We start from the raw sequence: 12941 nt of genomic DNA, 5'->3' as shown, positions 1-12941 counted from the left end.
TAAGCTTCCAGGTGTTTTTGTTTGCTACTAAAAACAATGCTTTTAGATAATTTCCCACTTGTCTTTCGTACACATGTGCAAAAGTCCCTCTAGGATGTATACCCACAAGAACTGAATCACTGAGTGGTAATTTTTGTGCATATTTAACAGAAAACATCAAACCATTTCCAAACTTGTACAATGTACAGTCTCAATAACAGTGAATGAGAGTTCTAGCTGCTCCACATCTTCATCGACACCTGATGGTTTCTGACATTTTAATTTTGTGCCAATCTGTTAGCTGTGATAAAATATCTTAGTATGGTTTTGTGTTGCATGTCCCTCTTTTTGAATAATCTTTCTGTGTACTGATTGATAATTCAAGTTTTTGTCCTATTAAATGTCTTGTCATGTCTTTTTGTGCATTTTTCTATCGTGTTGTTTTTTTCTAGTTGAAAGTTGATGGTAGAATAGGACTTCTTTGCATATTCTGGATCCTAAACTTTTGTTACTTGAGTTGCAGATATTTTGATTGACTTTGTAGCTTGTCTTTTTACTCTCTTTATCGTGTCTTTTTAGGAACAAAAGTCATCAATTTTAATGTAATCAAGTTTATCAATTTTGTTTCCTAATAGTTTCTTTTTCTGTGTGGCTCATTTAAGGAATCCTTCCCCACCCCAAAAGTCATAAAGCTCTTCTACTCATGTTTTTCTAAATATTTTAAACATTTACCCTTCACCTTTAGGTCCATTCTGAATTGATTTTTATGACTGGTGTAAGGTAAAGGTCTACTTATATTTTTTTCCATATAGATAACCCAATCTCCCAGTATCATTTACTCTTTCCCTATAGTTCTATCATATATCAGGTTTCCATATCTGTTGATGAGTTTCTTGTCACTCTATTCTGCCAATGGTCTATTTGTTTATCCATGTGTCCACAACATATCTTCTTAATTACTACAGCTTTATAATTAGGGCAACAATGCTTCAGGTTTACTGCGGTCCAACTTTCATCCCTTTTGGTAGATTGTCATTTTTTAAACCACACACTATGATTAAGAACTGCATTACAATATGCTGCAATGAGTTTGGTAAACCTCCACATTGTAATTCAGCTCCTGCCATCTCTAGTGTGTGAGATATATGTGCAGCACACAGAATTGTCACTGTAACTCATGATTAAAGTTGAAATATAACCAGCAATAATCTGTGTCTCTATTTTCCAACCCTTTTCAGAGGCAAGGTAGCTATTAACTCCCTTTCAAGAACAACATGCTGGGCACTTACTAATAAAATAAGGCAAAGACAGTGAACTCTTTGTGACCTTGAGGGGTGATGGGAAAAGTATTAGATGTGGTACCCCTGATGACTATCTGGCATACCACACAGCAGTGCCAGGACTGCTAGGCCACCAGTCAGTGAGAAATCTGGGAAATTCTAGGTTAAATTATGTGAACTACGTGCAGGACATAGAGGCAGAACAGTGCTGCAATAGAGTATGTTGAAAATAGACTGGACACGCTTGTCACAGTGGTATTGTCATTCATTGCATGGTGATAATTTCAATTATTTATTTATGCTATTGTTCGGTAACACTTTTATATTGTATAATAGGACCTTTGACAAAAATGAATGCAAAGGGAAAAAAAAAGAAAGCACATGTTTAATAAAAATTAAATACTTAATTTTAATTTCTCAAGAAAACTGATGATGAATTTATTACTTTCACAAAATGTCAACATTTACCATCCCACGGGGCATGTAGCAATGTCACTGACCACATGAAAACCAGAAGCTATACCTACTGCAGAAGCATGAGCATCTCATTCAAAAGATAAAAGTTGTATAGAGTATAAGAAGCCGGTGCCTGAAGACAATGATTTTCCATATGCCAGTGAGTTTCGCATAACACTCTGTGAAACATGACATTTCCTTGAGACTGAATAACTGGTCTAAATGCATTTTTGTATTATAATTTTAAGTACTTATCTATATAACTAATTTATATAACTATCTATATAGCTAATCTATAAAATTAATTGCATATAATTAGATGTATAGACATATATTCAGAGAGAGAGATTGAAAATATACAAGAGTGATTGTCTCTATAAGTGGGGATTAGTAGCATCCTTTATGCTCATTTTGCTTGTCTATTTTGATTTTTTTCTTGTATTTTATTAATAACAAATAACAAGAGTAGAAATTTTATTTTGAGAAGGGGAATGACTGAATTCACAATATGAAATGAACTATATAGAGTTTATTAAACAGATAAACATAAACTAATAAACACAAACATGTATTCTATTAATGACACCAATTAAGGACTCCTGTCTCCCTTTGCCTTGTAACTTCATACTCCCCTGGGCCTCTGACTATGGGTTCAGCCAGATAACTCACCTAGGCCAATGGAATGTTAACAGACACCAACAAGCAGGGGCTTGAAAAGCACCTGTGCATTTCTGCTTGCTCTCTTGTGAACTGAGCTTGCCCACTTTTGCATCTCTTCCTCAGCCTGAGAACTTGTCCCAGCTAGTCCACTGGAAGGATGTAAGAGACATGTGGAGAAAAGCAGAGATTATCCTATCCAGACAAAAGCTAGCCAACTCTCACCCTGTGGGAGATCCCAGCTGGGATCAGCAGCTGATTGCAGAGACATGAGTGAGTCCAGTCCAGTCCAGATCAGACAATGGCTCAGCTACCAGACTTGTGAATGAGAAGAATGAGTCTTCAGGTGGTTTGTCATCAACATTACTGTGTCAATAAAGAACTGATGCAGCGACAAAGACTAAATAATATGCTGCGTGGGGAAGAGAAAAGGAGTGTCTTTAGAATACATTTTCAATTTCAATGTAGTCCAATTTTTTCCCCCCTTTGGCACTGATGCTGGTCTACAAAGGCTTTGCCCAATCCTCCTTTTCTTTTATTAGCTTCTTGAATCTCATTTCTTTCTCTGAGTTTAGTTTTCTTCTCCTGAAATACAACTTTTAGTAGCTCTTTGAGGGATGGTCTATTAGCATAAATTTTCTCGGGCTTTTTTTTTTTTTCGTTCTGAAGCTTCCTTTGTTTCATCTTTATGCTTGAAGGATGCTTTAGCTGGGTACAGAATTCTTGATTAGTTTTTATATTTCCTTTACCACTTTGAAGATGTTATTCCATTGTTTTCTGGCCAATATTATTGCTGTGAGTAGTCTTCTAATTGTTGTTTCTTTGTGGTTAATCTGTATTTCTTCTCTTTGAGTCCTTAAATCCTTCTTTATGTCTTTGTTACTAAATGTAGCTATATGTATGTGGATTTACTTCTATTTAAACTTTTCAAGATGCACTGTGATTTTGGAATCTAAGGAATTACATATTTTATCAGTCCTGGGAATCTCAGCCATTATCATTTTAAATCTTGCTTCTCCCACACTCTCTTCTGTTATAAGTATGTCCCTTTTCTCTGTATTTAAACTCCTCATTTATATTTTCCGTATTTTTTTTGCTGCCTTCTATATAATATCTTCAGATTTAGCTGCTAACTAATTAGTTCCCTTCAATTGTGTCTAATCTGCTGTTAAATTATTTGTTTTAAATTTCAGTGTCTTCCGTTTCTGATATTTCTCTGTGGTGGTTTCCATATTTACCTGCTTCCTCACAAGGTCTTTCTCTTAACCTTAGGGTTTTGATTTCTTCATCATGGCTAATTATTTTAGGCAAACTCATTTTATATTTTCTTCTAGATTATCAGCCTAATATTTCAGGATTTTACAGCTCTAATCCTCTTGTTTTGTTGTCTTCTGACTGAGCTCATGGTTGATTTCTTTTTCACGTTTTATGCTCTTTAATTATAAAACTCTTTTTTGGCCTGGGTTGGTTTTATTCCCTGAGAACCTCATGTGCCCTTGGGTGAAGGAGGATCCCTCCAGGGTGGTTTTATATTTGTTCCTCTAAGTGTCTCAGGGTTTTCCATTGGCCCGGAGTCAATTTTTATGTTAACTTCTTAATTTACGAATTCCTGGACTACAAAGGTAGAGTTAAGCCAAAGCCAACACCAATGTCAGGAGCAGGCCTGGGTTTTCAGTGTTTCAGTGAAAATATTTTTCCTTACCCGGTGCATGGGCAAAGAAATATGTATTTTTCTTGTCACCTCCCTGTGCTGGTGAGCAGATTTTTTTTTTTTTTTTTATACCATCCTTCCACTGAGGGTGCCACCCTTTGGTAGTTTCAGCTTCTCAAGGAGATTTCTGTTCCAAGTTCCTGTCTGGATTAGGCCCAGGACTACGTCTTTTATTCTTACATATGTCTTAAAATCCAAGTCCCTGGCTTATGGTAACTCCCCCCACCTCCCCTGCTAACCCAGGCAGTTGCAGTAGTAACTGGAGTCCTTTCTCTCAGATTTCGGAACCTGCTTCCTTTCTGTTATCTGCAGATTTCTTTTTTTCTCCCAAGCTCAGCTATATCTTTAAAGACTTTTTCTCATATTTTATCCAGCATTTCTAAATATTGGTAATGACAGATGTTCCATGTTTCCAGAACCACCACCCATAGCTTTTTAACTCTTTGATAAATGCCTTAGGAGCATAATAAGTAACTGTGCAGGAAAGTGGGGACCAGAGGGATGGGCAAGGTTTCAGAAAAGAAAATGTGGTATGTTCTGTGAATTAGAATCTTCACTGTGTAATACTTCAGCATTCTTCCAACAGGGAAAGGCATGAATTGAAAGCCAAGGAGGATGTAGGCATGTAATTGTATAAAAACTAACCCAAGGTTTTTCCATTTTCATATGAATTATGTCCTAAAAATTGACTTGCCTATAGTAAAGATATATGCTGACTTTCCTTTTCCACCTTCCCTTTCACAATAGTCCTTCTCCCACTTTACAAAAGGAAGGCATAACTGTCATCATTTACCTCACTGTGCAAAACCCTCCAGACACCCAAACAAAAGGATTATGGGAAATAGTTGGTCTCTGAGAAGCATGTTAATTACTAATCAAGTCACCAAACACATGTTCTAAGACTTTGTATACTTATTTCTGTTAAGGGCGAAGTTAATGGTTAGAAACGGAATATTTTTTTCCTGTTGGAATATATCTAACATAGTGTGAGTCTAGGGGAATAATGACAATTTTAATTTAATGTCTTTGCCTCTTCTATTCCTCAACTATAGTCAGAGGATGCATCATTTTTTTAGGAGGAGTCCCATGAGGGGAAAGCAAAGAAAGCATTAGTGAAAAATATTCAGGGCTATAAGCAGCTTTTAAAATATAAACAATTCTTTTAGGCTACTCCTAATACTTATCCTTAAGACAAGTCAATAGATGGAAAGAAAAGCATGTTCAAACTAAAGAAGCAGAACAAGCTTGTAACTATATATGACCATATATGACTTTTGATGAAAAACTTACTTCATTTGTTTAAAACTCAATGTGAATCACTAAGTTAAAATGTATTTCATAAAGCATATAATGAAATATTTATTTAAGCTGTCATCAATCTTCATCTTATTTCATCAAATTAAATACTTAATATTTTCTAAATCCTAATAAAAACAACAACAAAAAAAAGTGTATGCCAGCTGGCAGGCCAATTCATAAGCAGTTTGTATCTTCCTTTTTTATTAAATACACAAGGAAAGTTTGAACATAATATCTAAAGAGTTAACAGGGAGGAGAGGGTGTGGAGAAAAGAGAACCTTCCTACACTGTTGGTGGGAATGTAAATTGGTGCAGCCACTATAGAGAACAGTATGGAGGTTCCTTAGAAAACTAAAAATAGAGTTACCGTTATGATCCAGCAATCCCACTCCTGGGCATATATCTGGAGAAAACTAGAATTCAAGAAGACACACGCACCCCAATGTTCATAGCAGCACTATTTACAATAGCCAAGACATGGAAGCAACTTAAATGTCTATTGACAAATGAGTGGATAAAGAAGATGTGGTGTGTATATATATATATATATATATATATACACAATGGAATATTACTCAGCCATAAAAAGAATGAAATAATGTCATTTGCAGCAACATGGATGGATCTAGAGACTATCAGACTAAGTGAAGTAAATCAGACAGAGAGAGAAGAATATCATATGATATCACTCATATGTGGAATCTAGAAAAAAAATTGATACAAATGAACTTATTTACAAACCAGAAACAGACTCACAGACATAGAAAATAAACTATGGTTACTAAAGGGGAAAGGGGGGTAATAAATAAGGAGTTTGGGACTAACATATACATAGTACTAGATATAAAATAAACAACAAGGGCCTACTGTATAGCACATGGAAATATATTCAATATCTTATAATAACCTAAAATGGAAAAGAATCTGAAAAAGAATATATATATAATGTATGTATGTGTATGTGAGTGTGTGTGTGTGTATATTTATATATGTGTGTATATATATATATATATATATATATATATATATATATATATATGAAACTGATCACTTTGCTGTATACCTGAAACTAATGCACATTGTAAATCAACAATACTTCAACTTAAAAAGTTTTAAAAAAGAGTTAACAGGGCTATTTCTGATTTTTATACATGATTCTTATTCTGAAAAGCCAAACACTTGTTTTTGATAAATGCCACATATACTTAACAAAAGGCATACAATGTCTTTTATTATAACTCTTGCTTAATCAATAACTTACTTGTAACTTTAGCTACACATCCTAGGTCATTTCAAAATAAGTAATAAAATAGCATATTCTTTTCATATTGTTTTATAACACAAAATGGAAAAAAGCTAATTATATTAGATCTACGTTATTTTAATCTCAATTGATTTTTAGTAATGTTGCAAGATACTATCTATAATTTATTTCATAATGCTTTATAATCTTTCTTGAAACATATAAACACATACTGTACACATAGTGTAAATAAAATTAGAGGGGAAAAAAAAGCCAGACTTTTCTCACAAAGTAAATCTGATTTACATGGTTGGTTTGACCAAGAGGACTGACTGTACTAACTAGATTATATGATGTACTCATAAATTAAATGTATTATTAAATTAAATGAGTAAAATTTATTTCAACAGTTTTGACAAAAATATATTTAAATCACACTATAAAATTAGCATTTTATTAAGAAATGTTACATTTACAAGGGTGCTTTGAAATTAACATTACTTCTATTTTCGCAACCCTTTTTGAGAACAAGGTTAAACAAGGTGCCTCTAAGGGAAAGAATAGCACTCATGTGCCAAATCTTGGCAAAATGTTTTTGATATATTTCCCAGAAACTAAGGAAGTGAATGGCTCCAATGACTGGATAATAAATTTCTGCAAGTGGTAGTTTTCTTTCTTCTGCTTTTGATAGAATTTTAATAGGATCAATCAAGTTAAAGTTGATATATTGTTAAAAGTAATTTTTGAGAATAGATCCCTTTGCATTTTATTTCTTATGTCTTATTAGACATGCAAAGAAATAAGTGATGCTGTTAAAGGAAAACTTCAAGCCTCATCCATGTATGTACTGAAAGAGTTTTCCCAATGTTCTATAAAAATAAAAAATAGACATAAATTTGATCGAATTAATGAACTAAATTTTTAAAAGTCCCATTCATCTTGTAAAGAAGTGTGCTCCCAATATATTTTTATTTTTTTGTCAATTTATCAAATTTGTATTATATTTATATGGTTTTAATCAAATACATAAAGCTAATAATTGTCAACCACAAGAAATTTTTTAACACTTGGAGACTTACACATACAGGAAATTAAAAAAAATTGTATTGTGTAGAAATAAAATGGTACAATCAATGAAAAAAAATCCAAGCATATAATTATATTACTTTAGGGTAAACTTCTGTGGGGGAATTAGAAATGTGTGTTCCAGAAGACAAAAGAATAGTGTGAAATTCCTAGCTGTTGGAGAAGAATTTAAGTATTTTTAAATGGATGATGGTATTTATATTCCATCAAATAAGTGGTATCTAGTCTCCTTTCCATACATTGAAAAGAGTGATGAAACAGTTTTATTTTTAAATGACAGTGTTTACAAGATGCCGTAAATTATATTCTTTGCAATTATTTAGACTTACGATGAAAATTTGTATAAGTCAACTTTAAAACATGAGGGAATATGGGGTTTTAAAAAGTGAACTTAGTGATTATGTCAGTGAAAACATTTGAAAATCACTGTAATAATTTCCAAGTAATGCATGATTTTTCACAGATGCTCCCATGAGAGGCCCAGCTGAAAGACTGTAGATTTCTACTGGGGTCTAATCTCTGCCCTCTTGTTAAGCCAAATCCACCAGCAAAAAGGACTACTTGGAAAATATTTGCCAAGAAGCACTTAAATTCTTAAGTTTCTAATGAATTGAGGTCACTGCTGCATTTGGTAATTTATTCAATGGACATGGATTGAATTATATTTTATGACTTGTCATTGAGGTATACCTGAGGACTGGTGCCTGACCTCAAAAATGCCCTCTACCCTAAACTGTAACTTCCAAGAACCTGCTTTTACTAAGGGTAGGCCAGCTGATTTGAACTCTGTTAGCTTTGTTTATGTAGTTATTCATCAGCCAAAACAAGGCCCCATAATTAGAGTATTTAAAACTTAAATAATGATTAGAGGAAAATTAAAACTTCTGTGACACATGAAAGCTTTATTTATTGAGAGTCAAGCTCTTAGCTTTAAAAGGTTTTATTCTGAAATAAGAAAGAATAAAGCAAATATGCCAAATATTTGTCTAAATAACTAGAAACATAATAAAATAAACCAAGGTAAAGCCAAAGGAAAAACAAAATATAAATAAAAGGAGAAAAACAGATAAACAACAAGGACCTACTGCGTAGCACAGGGAACTATATTCAGTATCTTATAATAACCTATAATGGAAAAGAATCTGAAAAAGAATATATGTATATATGTACGTATAACTGAATCACTGACTGTACACTTGAAATTAACACACGTTGTAAATTAACTGCACTTCAATTTTTTTAAAAAAGGAGAAAATATGGAAGTCTCATTTCTGTTTTTGCTTATCATTTTATCATTTTTTTTCATAGAAATTCCCTTTATTAAATGTCTGCTGGTTTATACCATCCAGAAAATATCCTCTTCTCTATCAGTTATACATGGAAAATTCAGCTGGTCATTTATTATTAATTTATTATTTTTAATTTTTAATTTGAAATATAGTTCATGTATAATTTGTTTTAGTTTCAGGTATACAAAATAATGATTCAGTATTTTTACAGATTACACATCATTAAGTTATTACATGATAATGGCTATAGTTCTTTGCCCTATGCAATATATCACTATTGCTTGTCTATTTTATACATAGAGCTTGTCTCTCTTAATTCCATACCCTTAATTTGTCCCATACCCCCTCCCTCTCCCCTTCAGTAACAACTAGTTTGTTTTCCTTATTTGTGAGATTTTTTTTCCTATTTTTCATCTACATTCAATCATATTATTTTTTAATTGTACATGTAAGTGATATCATACAGTACTTGTCTTTTTCTGTCTGGCTTACTTCATTATGCACAGTATTCTCTAGGTCCATCCAACTGGCTACAAATGGCAGAATTTCATTCGTTTTATGCCACATCTAATACTGCACTGTAGGTGTATATATACACCAAATCTTCTTTATCCATTCATTTGTTGATGGGCATTTGGGTTGCTTCCATGTCATGGCTATTTTAAATAATGCCACTGTGAACTTTGGATTAGTGGTTTTGTATTTTACGGGTGTATATTCAGGAGTGGAATTGCTGGCTTATATGGATTTTTAAAATCCTCAGTGCCTGGCAGACCTCCGTGGTCCTTGCACATAGTGGACAAAAAGCAGACGTTACTACAGTATATTCTCTATCAACTGAAATGATTCACACACACATACGTAGGTAATATATATGCATACTGAAAATGACAGAGGGGATATCCATCTAGCTAACACCGTAGGGTTACTTATGAGTAACGAGATCAATTATTTTATTCTTCCTTCTGCTTGCCTTTCCATATTTCTAAATTTTATAAATGAGTATGTAATATCATAACTAGAAAAATGTTTAAAAATAACTATTCATCAAAATTTTAAAAAACCTAATATCAAACTGGGGAAAAGGGTTTTCCATTTATGTGACAATGGGTTTTAATGAATGTTACTAATATATCAAGAGCTACACATCCAATCTGAAGTAGTCACTCAGATACTCTTTATCACATCACCCTAGTCTAATTATTTGCATGGGATTTATCGCTATCCAACATTTCTCTTGACTTGTTTGCTTATTTATTGTGTTTTCCTTACACCCTGACCCCAACATAGGCTCTCTTACAAGGAGAAACCTTGCTTATCTTGTTCTGTATTATATTCTCTATGCCGAGAACAGTGCCCAGTACATGGGAGGAGCTCAGTATATACTGAATGAAAAATAAAAGAGCACTTTCAATCAATCCTTAAACATGAATGCTCCAACAGAAAACTGAAAGACAATGTGATTTTAAAATGAAGAAATATACATATCCACAAGTATTAGACTATAAACTCTGTAAGGGAAGCAATATTTTTATCTATTTATCATTATATTTCCAGTTCCTAGCATAGATTTGGCACGTAATAGGTGCTTCATAAAACAACTAATGAATAAATAAATGAACATAATGTTAAACAAAAAATTTTCAGGACATTTGTCAAAGACAGTAAGGAAGACTATATTCAAGAGGGACTATTGCAACGAGGATTTGGTAGTAGGGGAGAGAGACCAAGTATGAATCCAAACACAACCAGGATAATGGAGATTTATAGCCAAGGAGCAGGGTGGGGATCAGCGGATGGAAAATTACTTTGGAAACCTCAAGGCTAGGGAGGTTCTTGCTGGTCAGATGCAACAAGATTCTTACCTGAAGGCAGTCCAGGGTGATAAGAGATTGAGAACAGAGGATAAGGAATTTGACCAGATATCCAGAGTGAGCACATATCAAATGTGGGGGATTTTCACTCAACTGACTCAGCAGGATTCCTGCTAAAACTGGACTAAGCAGACCAAGGACAGAGCCTAAGATCAAAGCCTAGTCAAAAAGAGGACTCAGCAGAGCTGACTCAAGTTTGGTCAAGGAGAGTCTTTATTAATGATAAAGTGCTCACTAACTTAAAATAATGACAATTAGAGCAATGAGCAGCATCTCTACCTATCAAAATGTAATAGATTTCTCTTTAAACTGTACAATCTCAGTGTTCGAAAGGGTATGGAAATACTTAGGACTTAATGTCTTCTTTTAAGACCAAAACTTCCTTGAGTGTAAGGAATGTATCTATTTTGTTCATTGTAATAAACTTTCAAAGGCGTAGCCCATAGTAGGTGCTTAATAAATATTTATTAACTGAGTCACTGAGTGGAGAGCAAACTACTATGCTTCCTGGAGGGGACTTTGGCTCTCTAGCTGCAAAAACATTCATACCTCTTGAACTACTTATTCCATTTATTAAAAACCTAGCCTTAGAAAAAAAATCAAAGAAGCACAAAAAAAGATATTCATTCTAATCACATATGAATAAGAGTAAAATTTTAAAATAAAACAATAAAATATTACTAGTAAAGAACTGATTATTAAGCCCAGCTATTAAAAATAATGTTTCTGAAAAATATGTAAGGAAATGAAAACCTATTAAATGAAAAAAGTGTAATATAATGTACCAAATATACATTGTGATCTAATATGGTAAAAAAAAAAAAAACTATTATATATGGAAAAATGCTAAAAGGAGACTGATCAAAATGTCAATAGCATAAATAAATGGAAAGATATTCCATGCTTATGTAGTGGAAGGATATTGTTAAAATGTCCATACTACCCAAAACAATATGTAGATTTATAATCTCTAGCAAAATTCTAATGGCATATTTTGCAGGAATAGAACAAAAATCTTAAAATTTGTATTGAACCATAAAAGACCACGAACAGGCAAAGAAATCTTGAGAAAGAACAAAGCTGGAGGCATCACACTCCTTGATTTCAAGCTATAGTAATTAAAATAGTATGGTATTGAAATAAAAACAGACACATAGATCAATGGAATAGAATAGAGAGCCCAGAAATAAAACCATGCATAGATAAAAAAGGAGCCAAGAATATACAATGGGGAAAGGACAATCTCTTCAATAAACAGTGCTGGGAAAATGGAGTCACATGCAAAATAAAACTGGACCATATATAAAAATCAACTCAAAATGGATTGATAATAAGGCCTGAAACTATAAAACTCCTACAAGAAAACATAGGCAGTAAGCTACTTGACATAGGTCTTGGTGATGATTTTTGTAATCTGATACCAGAAGCAAAAGCAGCAAAAGCAAAAATAAACAAGCGGGACTATATCAAACTAAAAAGTGTCTGCACAGCAAAAGAAACCATCCATAAAAATGAAAAGGCAACCTGCTGAATGGGAGAAAATATTTGCAAATCATATATCTGAGAAGTGGCTAATATTCAAAACATGAAAAACTCATACAACTCAATAGCAAAAAACCAGTCTGATTTAAAAATGAGCAGAAGATATGAATCAACATATTTCCAAAGAAGACATACAGATGGCCAGTAAGTATGTGAAAAGATGTTCTACATCCTCAGCCATCAGGGAAATGCAAATCAAAACCACAATGAAATATCACCTCACACCTGTTAAAATGGCTATTATCAAAAAGACTAGAAATGCGTTGGCGAGGGTGTGGAAATAAGGGAACTCTTATGCCCTGTTGGTGGGAATGCAAATTGGTGCAGCCACTATGGAAAAAAATATGAAATCTCCTCAAAAAATTAAAAATAGAACTACCCACTGGAAATTGACACAACATTGTAAAATGACTATAACTCAATAAAAAAAATGTAAAAAAAAAATAGAACTACCATCTGTTCCAAGAATTCCACTTCCTGGTATTTATCTGTATAAAAATGTAAATGCTAATTTGAAAAGATATA

The 12941-nt window shown here is 33.2% G+C and overlaps 1 long non-coding RNA gene across 6 annotated transcripts in view; it reads right to left on the bottom strand.

Moving 5' to 3' along the window:
* Positions 1–12941, bottom strand: part of LOC105075799 (uncharacterized) — a 58303-nt gene that overhangs the window by 39376 nt on the left and 5986 nt on the right. For 2 of the 6 annotated variants that reach the window (XR_006727957.2, XR_835944.3), the window contains exon 3: positions 2225–2784. The exons of the other annotated variants lie outside the window; for them this stretch is intronic. This is a non-coding gene — a long non-coding RNA (uncharacterized LOC105075799). Of the gene's footprint in view, positions 1–2224; positions 2785–12941 lie in introns of those variants that run through there. 6 annotated transcript variants of the gene reach the window in all.

The sequence above is a fragment of the Camelus bactrianus genome, chromosome 15 (assembly GCF_048773025.1).
Source record: "Camelus bactrianus isolate YW-2024 breed Bactrian camel chromosome 15, ASM4877302v1, whole genome shotgun sequence".
In the NCBI taxonomy this organism is placed as follows: Eukaryota; Metazoa; Chordata; class Mammalia; order Artiodactyla; family Camelidae; genus Camelus; species Camelus bactrianus.
This window is presented reverse-complemented; position numbering and strand designations above follow the sequence as displayed.